We start from the raw sequence: 10,687 nt of genomic DNA, 5'->3' as shown, positions 1-10,687 counted from the left end.
AGTCATTTTAAGTCATTTTTTGAAAGCTCACTTAAGACTTAAGCAAATTAAGTAATTTTCAAAATAATTTGTGACTTAATTCTTTATTCCGAAATAGAAAATGAATTAAATCATAAAAAAGGCTTAAATCTTTTAAAATATTTAAGTCTATTTATAAAAAAACTTAAGTGACTAAAAAGATTTAAGTCTTTTTATGAAAGACTTAAATCTTAAGTCTTTCATAAAAAGACTTAAGTGGTAAGCCACTTTTGAGATGCACCCGGTAAAAAAAAACACTCAATACCACTACCAAATAAAAAGTTAGTGTTTCCCCAAGTAGCATTTGGACGTTATCTAACGTCGGGTATACGTCGCGTTCAATAAACCCGACGTCGGGTACCAACGTCGGTTCGACCGCCTTACGACCCTTATTTGCACCTAAATGAGGAATACAGATTCGGGTCGCCTCGACGTCGGTATCTGGCCTAATAGGGAATGTAATTCTACCAATTACCAACGTCATATTACGTTGGATTTTAGTCACTTAAAATTCGTCGCTAAGCACTTACGTTACGTTTGGTTTCATATTCGCTACCAAGAATACATAAAAACCTAACCAAACTACCTAATTACAAATGTATTCATAATCACTCCTCGAATATAACTATAAGTGCCTATCTAATTTCATATTATAATAATTCTGAATCATTAATCCAGACATCAGTTTTGTCAACGGAAGTCACTTTTTTGATATATCTGATTAAAATACTCCGGAAAACAACGAGCGCCTTCAAAATTAGGTAGATTTATGAAATACAAATATCTATAAAAAAGTTACACGCAAAATATTTTTTTAATTTTCCAGCTGGTTTAATCATAAAACTGTACTGTGGTTCCCCTCAAACTCAACCTTATCAATATTATTCTACTAGAAATCGAAATGTGAATATACATTTTAAAAACAAAAAACGATTTTAAAATGGCTGACAATCGGATACGTGTTAAGAATGGCGGATTTCTGTGTCCGACTTAATATGAACTACCAATATACCAATTCCGACCGGGGCCGGGGACGACCGGCAATCGTATTATGTCGTATATAATTCCAACGTACGCCACGTAACCCCACTTTGCGTATCAGTGATTTGTGGATTTGTACAACTATATTTTAGTTTTTGTTTTCTCCTTAAAAAAATGGGCAGCCACTTTTTTAAGCCTAACCTCATATGTGGGAGGAGGATGGGGTCTGCTGGTTTCCTAAGCTAAAAAATGAAATTAAGATGCACCAGTGTAATGCAGTATCTCTTCCGGATAACAATCATTTATGAGTGGAGGCAAGACATCACTACTACTATTATTATTTTGCAAAAGCCTCGACCTCTTTCTGTAAAATGTAGATGAATGTCTAAATGCCTTTTTAGTGTTTTTTTAGGCATAATAAAAAAAATTAAGTTTGTTTACAAAAACTTTTTATTAGGTTATGTTCATGATGTTCATTAGGCCGCAAATGCTACTTAATGGGTTGTATTTACGGACGTAAATAGAGATACGTAAATTAGGTTATAAATATGAACATAAAATTCATATTGTTCATATAAATTGGACGTTACTTTAGGGATTATCAGTGAGACGTATCCTATTCGGACAACGGGTAGACGTCGGGCTAGTTCAAGTATATGTACGTCGTGCAAGCCAACGTGGGAACGACATTGGGAAATTAATAAAAATGGTACGTTGTTATTTTGTACGTCGACAGATCGTTGGATTTACCGACTCGGATCCAACGACGTCGCTTTTAATAGGAAAGCGACGTCACAGGTCGTATCACCAGCACTCGACCTAAATTTGCACAAGTCTGACGTCGCTTCAGGTCAGATTTAGTTCGAAGTCAGATAGATGCTACTTGGGTCGTTTTTAATGTAAAGTTTTGTTTTTAATATGTTATTGTATACCTTAATTAATTGGTTTATTTTAAAACTAATATCACTAATTTGCTTTGATGAGATTAAATAGCATTACCCACTAAACCCTCAACAGTCACGCGAATACTTAAGCCCTCTGATGTACGATAAAGCCCGTGATATAACTATATTTAGGATAATCTTAGATTGTTTGCGTTTATGTAAATTAATTCTGAGCTCAAAATAGCACACACGTGCACATCTACACACGCAAAAAAAGCTAAATGTTTAAGCAGTGATACTTTGAAATAGTCTCTATTGTCATGATACTACTTTTACTATCATACTATACAGGGTGGCACCTCTCTGGCGGAGGCTCCAAGGGGAACGACAGTTTGTATTGAAATGAAATTTTGTGAGCATATGTAGGTTAATTGAGAGCACTTTTTAAAAATATAGGGAGTTCTACAGGGTGTCCCCAAAAAAAGTTACATATCATAGTTGTGTTTTTTGTAATGGAACACTCTATATATTAATTGATTTTTGGATTCTGGGAGAAAATAAAGGTGAGATTTATAAGAGAAGTATATGACTGCAAGCTAATTTTTGTCACATAATTATATCTAGTTTTTATTCTGTAATAATTAAAATATGTTTTAAATGCGTATATTTTTATTACCGTTGAGTATTTTACTCTACAATCTTTAATTTTTGTTAAAGTAACAAAAGGTGTATCACACAGCCACCTAGATTTTTTCGTATAATAATGATCTACTGACGCAAAATCATAAAAATTAAAATATCTAGGAAAATCTTAGTCTGAGGGGTAGGCAACCTTAATAATATTTTGAAGATATATAAATTCCCCATTGAACACCGGAAAAATATACTGAGTGTTCCATTTAAAATAAAGGAGTAACTTGCTTTTAGAAGGGACTAATGTTCCGTATTAATTTAGTCTCACCCTGTATAACTTTTCGGGTCAAATTTCAATTTGGTTTAATATACAACAGTTACTGTAATTAAATATCAGGCTATACAAGGTCAACTAAAATTTAGGTAACTGTTATCGAAATTTAAAATTTACTCTTCATTTTATTTTCACAAAATGTGAAACATGTCAAAATCCGCAGATTTTAGGTATATGCTTCTTTAATAAAACTCCTTAATTTTTTCCTAGAATCCAAAAATCAATTAATATATGGGGTGTGGTTACATATACTTTGATATGTAACTTTTTTTGGGGACACCCTGTATAATTATATATATTTTTATAAAATGCTTTCAGTTAACCTAATATACTATTATATACTGACAAAATTTAATTTTGATATAAACTATCGTTCTCCTTGGAGATTCCGAGAAGCGCCACCCTGTATACATAGTCCTACAGCCTCTGCCGCACAGAATATCTAGCTACGCAACAGAAAAATACTCAAAATGAAAGAGCTAAAATTGCACAAATAGAATACTAGATGGCGCGACAATATCATAATCAGAATATAATTAGAAATTTTGAACTTTCGGTTTTGGATCGACGGCTCGTCGACGGCCTTATAGCTCGGCTAAATATGCACAGTTGCCAGATTCAAAAAGACTTGAATTGGCATCCCATTTTTTTTATTGTGTATAATGCAGTATGTGTTTCTTTCTATTCTTCTTTTCTTGTCAGATACACTTATATTAATTATTCCTTTGGCTATTAAAATAGTTTTAAGTATATTATTACAAAACATATACATTTTTAATATACACTATACCTTATAATGTTAACTAAGAAAATACCTTTAATTACTTTTAAAATTAATAAAATACAGGGCGATTGATAGTGATATTTATTAATGCTGGAACGTTAGTAATGAAATATAAGTTTAATACTAATGGAAATAATTTATTAAAATGCAGTACAAAAAATGTTAACTGACTAAAAAATACTATAAAAAACAAATTTCATCCGTTTGCCACGTTATTTATATAGACCTAGGTAGATTTTAAAAAGTGACACAGGTACAATTAATAATTTATTAGTTCGGCATAAAAGTTGCTGTCACGACATCGAACAATAAATTAAAATTCGTAAAATAAATTAAAATTATTAATTAAACAAATCTTTGTAAAGAAACGCAAGTATACCAAATTTGGGCCCAATCGAACTCCAGGAAATTATATCATAATAGTGTACTATATTATGGTACCACTCGATATACTTTAAGGTACCATAATATTGCAATGTCACCGAAGATCCGTAGTATACCAAATTTAAGAACAATCGAACGCCATGAAATGGTATCGTAATATAATACTATATTAAGGTACCACTTTATATACATCATAGTTCAATCATATTACAATGTAACCGAAGATACGTAGTATACCAAGTTTAAGCCCTATTGCCGCCATGTACCTAATATTGCTATGTCATCAAATATGGTACTATAGAAGGTACCACTTTATATGCTCCATGGTACCATGATATTACAATGTCACTGAAGATATAGTATACCAAGTTTAAGCCCAATCGAACGCCATGTATCGTAATATAGTACTATATTATGGTATCACTTGATATGCTTCTGAAAAAAACGGCGTCAGTTGGCTGGAAAAGGACGATCGATGACATTTCCCATATAAATTTACATATAAAATGACAGTGATATTAATTTCATAGCTATCGCTAACGCCGTTTTTTCCCGATTATACAATATGAACTTGGTATGAATACAATCGAACGTCAGGAAGTGGTATCATAATAGTAGAACAATACTTATTATATTGTCGCCGAATTACAATGAAAATTCAGGATTCAATTATACAATCAAACGTCAGGAAGTGATTGTAATTTAGCTCATAAGATTTAATTCCAACTAACATGGCAAACTGAAAAAAACAGCTCTGATCTATTTTAATATGTTTAAATGATGTAGCAAATTTGAAGGTAGGCTTTATCAGGAAGTATTACGATATGAATTACACATTGACAACACTGCACAAAATTCTTTTAAATTTTGTTTGTAGAAAACTGTTTTCTTTTAAATTTATTGCCCTCTATTATGTAGTAGCGAAACTAGCACATCAAAATATCTGATTTGGAGACAGACTTTTAAAGCCTGTCTCCTTTTGCTACCTACAATTTTATACATGTAACGAGGCTTCTGTTGCGTAGCTAGATATTCTGTGCTCTGCCGCATCCCGCATTTTAATCGCCATTTTTCTCTGTTTAGCCATTCGTCATAGCTAATGGTCCTATCCCTCATTGTTCTTCTAATTCCTTCTTCCCATGATATCACTGGTCTTCCTCTTCTTCTTCGATTTCTATGGGCATATTCTATAGCTCTTTTTAAGCCATCGGTCTTCCCCAGCTCTCATCGTATGTCCATACAAGTTGTCTTATTTCTATGTTGTTCTATAGTTGTGAATACCTTCCCTGTCTTTCTTCATATATCTTCATTTCGAATGTGTTCTGTTCTTGACATCTGACACGCTCTTCTCAAGAAATCTATTTCCTCCACGTCCACTCTTTTCCTGTTTTCTCTTTTTCAGCCTTGCCACCATTCTAACCCATTCGATAAATCGAAGGCTCTACTATCGATTTGTAGATTGTTATTTTTGTTTTTAATTTTGTTTTATTCGATCAAAATAATGAATTTAGATATCGGATACATTTCTGCCCTTGTTGTGTTCTATGTTGAATGTCCCTGTTAGATGTTCCTTTTTGAGATATTATAGTTCCTAAATATTTGTATTCTTCACATTGTTTTATTCGCTGAGTTCTAAGTTTAGGTCTAATTGACCATCGTCTGGCATTTTTAGATGTTCTGTTTTTGTCATGTTCATTTTCAATCCCCATTCTGCGTACTCCTCTTTCAATTTTCTGAGCATATATTAGTCAATATCTTATCTTATCCTCGTCGTTAGCAAGTATAACCTGATCATCATCAGCGAACAACAAGGTTGTCAAGCAATGATTACACATCTGTATCCCCATTCCTGAACACTTGCATCTCCATACATCCAGAGCTTCCTTGATATAGATTTTTAAAAAGTAAGCGAAAAGCAACAACCCTGTTTAAGTCCTTGAGATATTGAAGGGTGCTGATATATTCCTTCCCAATTTTTCCGGCGTTTGTTGCCTTTTTATAAATGTTATGGATTGCCCGGATGTATACTTTGTTTAGGCCGATTGTCAGAGTTTTAAAAAGTTATACCGTATCATATGCTTTTTGAATGTCGATAAAAATCAAATGGGTGGGTAAATTTCGACCTATTCTCTGAAATACTCTTACAAATACAGAGCCAAAAACTTCTGATTTCTGCCGTATCGAGCTCTGCTAGCGATATTTTCGAAATCAACTAAAATGCGCCAACCCTATAATAATTATTATTTAGTAAAACATGTGAAAGTAAAATCATTTTCGAATAAAAAAGGTCTCCATTTTTTAATAAAACTTCTCAATATATTTTGTATTCTGCGTCGCCTTTTTCAAATAATTGATGAGTTCTATTTAAAGCAGATTTAATTTTATATTATAATATATTATATTTGAAAGCACTCACCTGAGATTAAAATGAAAAAAGCATTTCTTAGTTGCGCTACTGTCCTTGTCTTGTTGATACAAGAAATATGAAACCTTTTCCTTGAAAATCCGAGACGCAATTTGTCGATAATATAAGAAGAAAAGCCACATATCGGACAACAGCTTTTAGGGCAATATAAAAGCTTGCTCCTTGGCAAAGAGGCTGGATTAAAGATGTTTTGGTTGCGGCATGCAGTTGGTAAAAATAAAACAAATTTGAAAGGCTCTTGTCTTTGAAGAAATATTTTCCAATAACTTTCCTCACATGATACAAAAATAGATATAAAACATAGTTTTTATTTTAAAAAATGTTTATACCTATGTGGCGGATTCATCTCTCCAAAAAATCCTTTATGAGTATTTCGCCACTGCACTGCTAGAAAATCTACAAAATAAAATAGTTATTTTTTATAAACACTTCTGAGTTAAACCAAAACGGATACTGCTTGTCAGAAGTTATGTTTACAGTTATACAAATTTGCCTAACAAAGAAAAAAATTCTTCACGATTCGGAAAGTTTATCTCTTTCCGTCGTCGGAAGCAAAAAAATACAAACAATAAAGAAAAAAAACTATTTAAAATATTTAAATTCAACTATTCGAGAACACTTTACTTTTTTAAAACAGATACGTCTACAAGAAACCGTTGACGTTCTGTTAAAATGACATTATGTCAAGTAAAACTTCAAAATTAACAATTACTACCTGATAACAATTACTTAATAAGGTAAAACCAAAAAGCCCCAAACTTTCTGTATGATTATTTTTAAATTTTACGTATGTTATTTTACGTTTATTTATGTTATGTTCTTTAAAATCAAAGAAGCGATTGCCATACATTACTAACATCTAGAGATGAATGAGCAATACATTTATTTTTATTAGATTGAATTAAAAAAGCATCTTTTATTTTTTTCATTATAATTTTGGCGTTATTAAAATTTATTCTGTGCCCTGTGTCCCATGAGCTGACAAATTTTGAGATTTTTTTTTAAAAAAATTTCATATTTTTTGAATGAAAAAAGTTAAGTGATATTTGTCGAAAACCTCTCTCTCCCACACGTGAGATTTAAAGAGATTTGGCATAAACCCCTCCCCTCTTTATTCCAACATGTAATTAATGGATGTCCCATAATACTGAAATTGCGTTCCGAAAAGCTTCTAGTAGTGTCAAGTCTTTTACGTTTTATTTTTGTAACGCTCTCTAATACGTCGCGCGTCGCGTCGTCCCGCATAGCCGGCGAACCAGGCCCACCTAATGATAAAACTTTGCGCGCACTACTTCCCCTATTTGCTTTTCGGATTACACAAAATAATACTCTCGTTTTACCACTAGACATTATTTAGAGCAGTTTTTAACAGAATACCACGTTACGTTCATCATTTTATGATAAAATAGGTTTAGTATTTTGTGCTTCTTCTTCTAATGTATATGTATATTCTAATGCATTAATGGATGTTTGGGTTAACATTTTTCGTTGTTTCTCTATTCCTGGCATCATGTATTAACAACTGTACAGGGTGGTCGAAATTGGTCTGTTTTAACAGAGAAAACCTATTTACCGACTAGATAGAGCAAAACCGACATAAGTGTCATCGACTCGATTTCTGAGATATGTTTAATGCAGAGAAATAGAAGGGATAGAGAATGAGCGTCAACATGCGCAGAAGGTCTAATCAAGTTGGGCGCCATATTCCAGATCTTCGTGTCATTTTGTATATAGGTGGTAATCTATAAGTAATCAAATATCAATTTGCTGTTTTCAACCATACGGGGGGCAATGTAAATTTTGTGAAATTCCATCATTTATTATGGTTAGCTAACATTAATATGATTTATTTAATTATCAGTTTCAAAACTGCGTACAATATTGGTATATAATACACTAAATATACGAATATTCTGACAAAAGACGCTACGGACAGATGACCTTTTCGTCGTTAAACACTCGAAATGATATTAAATAAGTATTTACAATATTTCATGTTTACTTGTACTGAATTACGCGTTTCAATTTAAAATTTTTGCAAATTTGGTAAAAATTGTTCTAAACAACTTTTTGTTCAAGTTGTATATTCATAAAAAACATTTGGTTCATAATTATTTTTGATGATTACCTACCTTGTATTTTTAATATGAACCTAGAAAACATATGTTTTTGTTTTATTTTTTTTATTCGACCCTTCAAATTGTGTTACAAAAACTGTTACATAACATGTCCTCTAACAAATATTTTCATAATACCTAAACATCATTGATTTTATTAAAGTTATTATTATTAGTATTTATCCTGGTTTTTGTCGACAATAAAAACTCAATCTTATAATAGAACATCAATTTTATATTTCGTAAAATTATTTTGATACAAATTCAATTTGTCAAAATTCAAGTCATTAATATATTGATAAACAACCCAAATAATTCCTAAATATTTTATTATAAAAAAAACTGTTAGCGGTAAGTTTGTAAAACACATTATGGTTTGTCTTAATACTAGAAAAAATCATTTATTTTTTGCACAAAAGAAGCTTGTCGATCCTTGTTTGTCCATAACAAAATTCTGTATGTACAACATACATATACCTAATTTATTATTAAGAAAATTAGATTATATGATCTCAGAATTTTAAGAAATTTTTTTTAAGATAAAATAGTTTCTTCTCAACTGTAATATTGTCAACTTTGGCCTGTATTTTATCTATTTAAAAACATGGGATTGACAATGCCCTTACTAAAATACATACTGGAAGGTACTGATTAAGTTTCATTGCATCAAATACCTTTGCTATAAATCCTGGCTCACAATTTAAGGCCATAGCAAAATGCTTTTGAACTTTATCATAGATTTTACAAGAATAAAAGTGTAATATTGAAACAAAGTAACATTGTAAGCTTTATGACTAATAGTCTCATTTTTAACACTTTTTAAATATCATCTCGTTAACAATTATGAATATTATATGATTTTTCTCAGTGATTTGTGGTACAGATACAAATTAATATATGCCCCATAACAGTTTTTAAATAAGAAACTTCTGCCTACAGATTTAATTTTCTTATTGGCATAATACCCTTTCTTCCTATATAAATCTTGCCATTTTTTCAGTCCAATGTTCCTTGTTTTTACAGTTGTAGGAATACTAAAAATATTGACTATAGAACTCGATACTATGTTTGAAAAAGCCTTCATACCTGTAACTGTGCATAAATCTAATTAACTGAATAATTCAGTTAATTAGATTAGTGGAGGAGAATTATTCTCCTCCTCTTGACACTCTGAACACTGTTGCTGCTAATGTTAGAAATATTTAGCACAAAACTACAACTACCTACAACAAACTTTACAATAAAAATGTTAAATCGCCTTTAGGAAAACTAAAAATAAACAGTTTTGGATCATCTGTAAACACGATTATGTTGTATAAACTTACACATGAAAACTAATCATTTTTCCCGGCGTATTAGCTTTCTTAGAATGACTATGACAATATACAACAAGCCTTTTTGAATTAGTGTTTAGAATAATTGAGATAATAATAAATTTTAACTAGATAACAACACAAAGGAAAAAAAAACAAAACAAACAGATGTCAATTAAAGAGGGGAAGTGACAGCGAGACCTGGAAGAGGTCTGCCATCTTGCCGTCGACAAAAATTTGGATGCGCACTCGTCGAAGCTCATTCTCCCACTTCCATCTGCTTCCATATCTCTGGTTTAATTTCCTTATTTTAAATGGAACACCCTGTATATTATTTTATTTTTGGATTTCTAAGAAAATGTTATGATGAGTTTCATTAGGTTTCCCTATACCTATTTTCAACTGTTTATCAGATATCTTGATTTATTTGAAAATGTTTACAGATTTACCCCTATTTTTCACAGGTCTTTTTCTCATTTTGAATCGGTGATAAACGCTTCTGCGGTAAACCGAAGCAGAGGACTAATACTTTCGAAATCCATATTGACAATTAATTTATTGCATACAGAGTGTCCAAAATTGGATAACTGATTAGACTATTTTCAAACTCAAAATAGTTCATTTTTTCAAATGAGACACCCTGTATATTTTATTATATAGTTGGATGCAGAATTCAATTTTGCATCCATTTGCTATAACTTTTCCTATACCCATTTTCAACGGTTTTCTTGTTACTCCGTATTTTTTACTTTAATTCAATTTTTGGCAGAATCGACAATATCGTTTGTGTTTTTTAAAAGAAAATAATTATGTT

The sequence above is a fragment of the Sitophilus oryzae genome, unplaced genomic scaffold, assembly GCF_002938485.1.
Source record: "Sitophilus oryzae breed Bouriz unplaced genomic scaffold, Soryzae_2.0 scaffold_1167_pilon_pilon, whole genome shotgun sequence".
Taxonomy (NCBI): domain Eukaryota; kingdom Metazoa; phylum Arthropoda; class Insecta; order Coleoptera; family Curculionidae; genus Sitophilus; species Sitophilus oryzae.
This window is presented reverse-complemented; position numbering follows the sequence as displayed.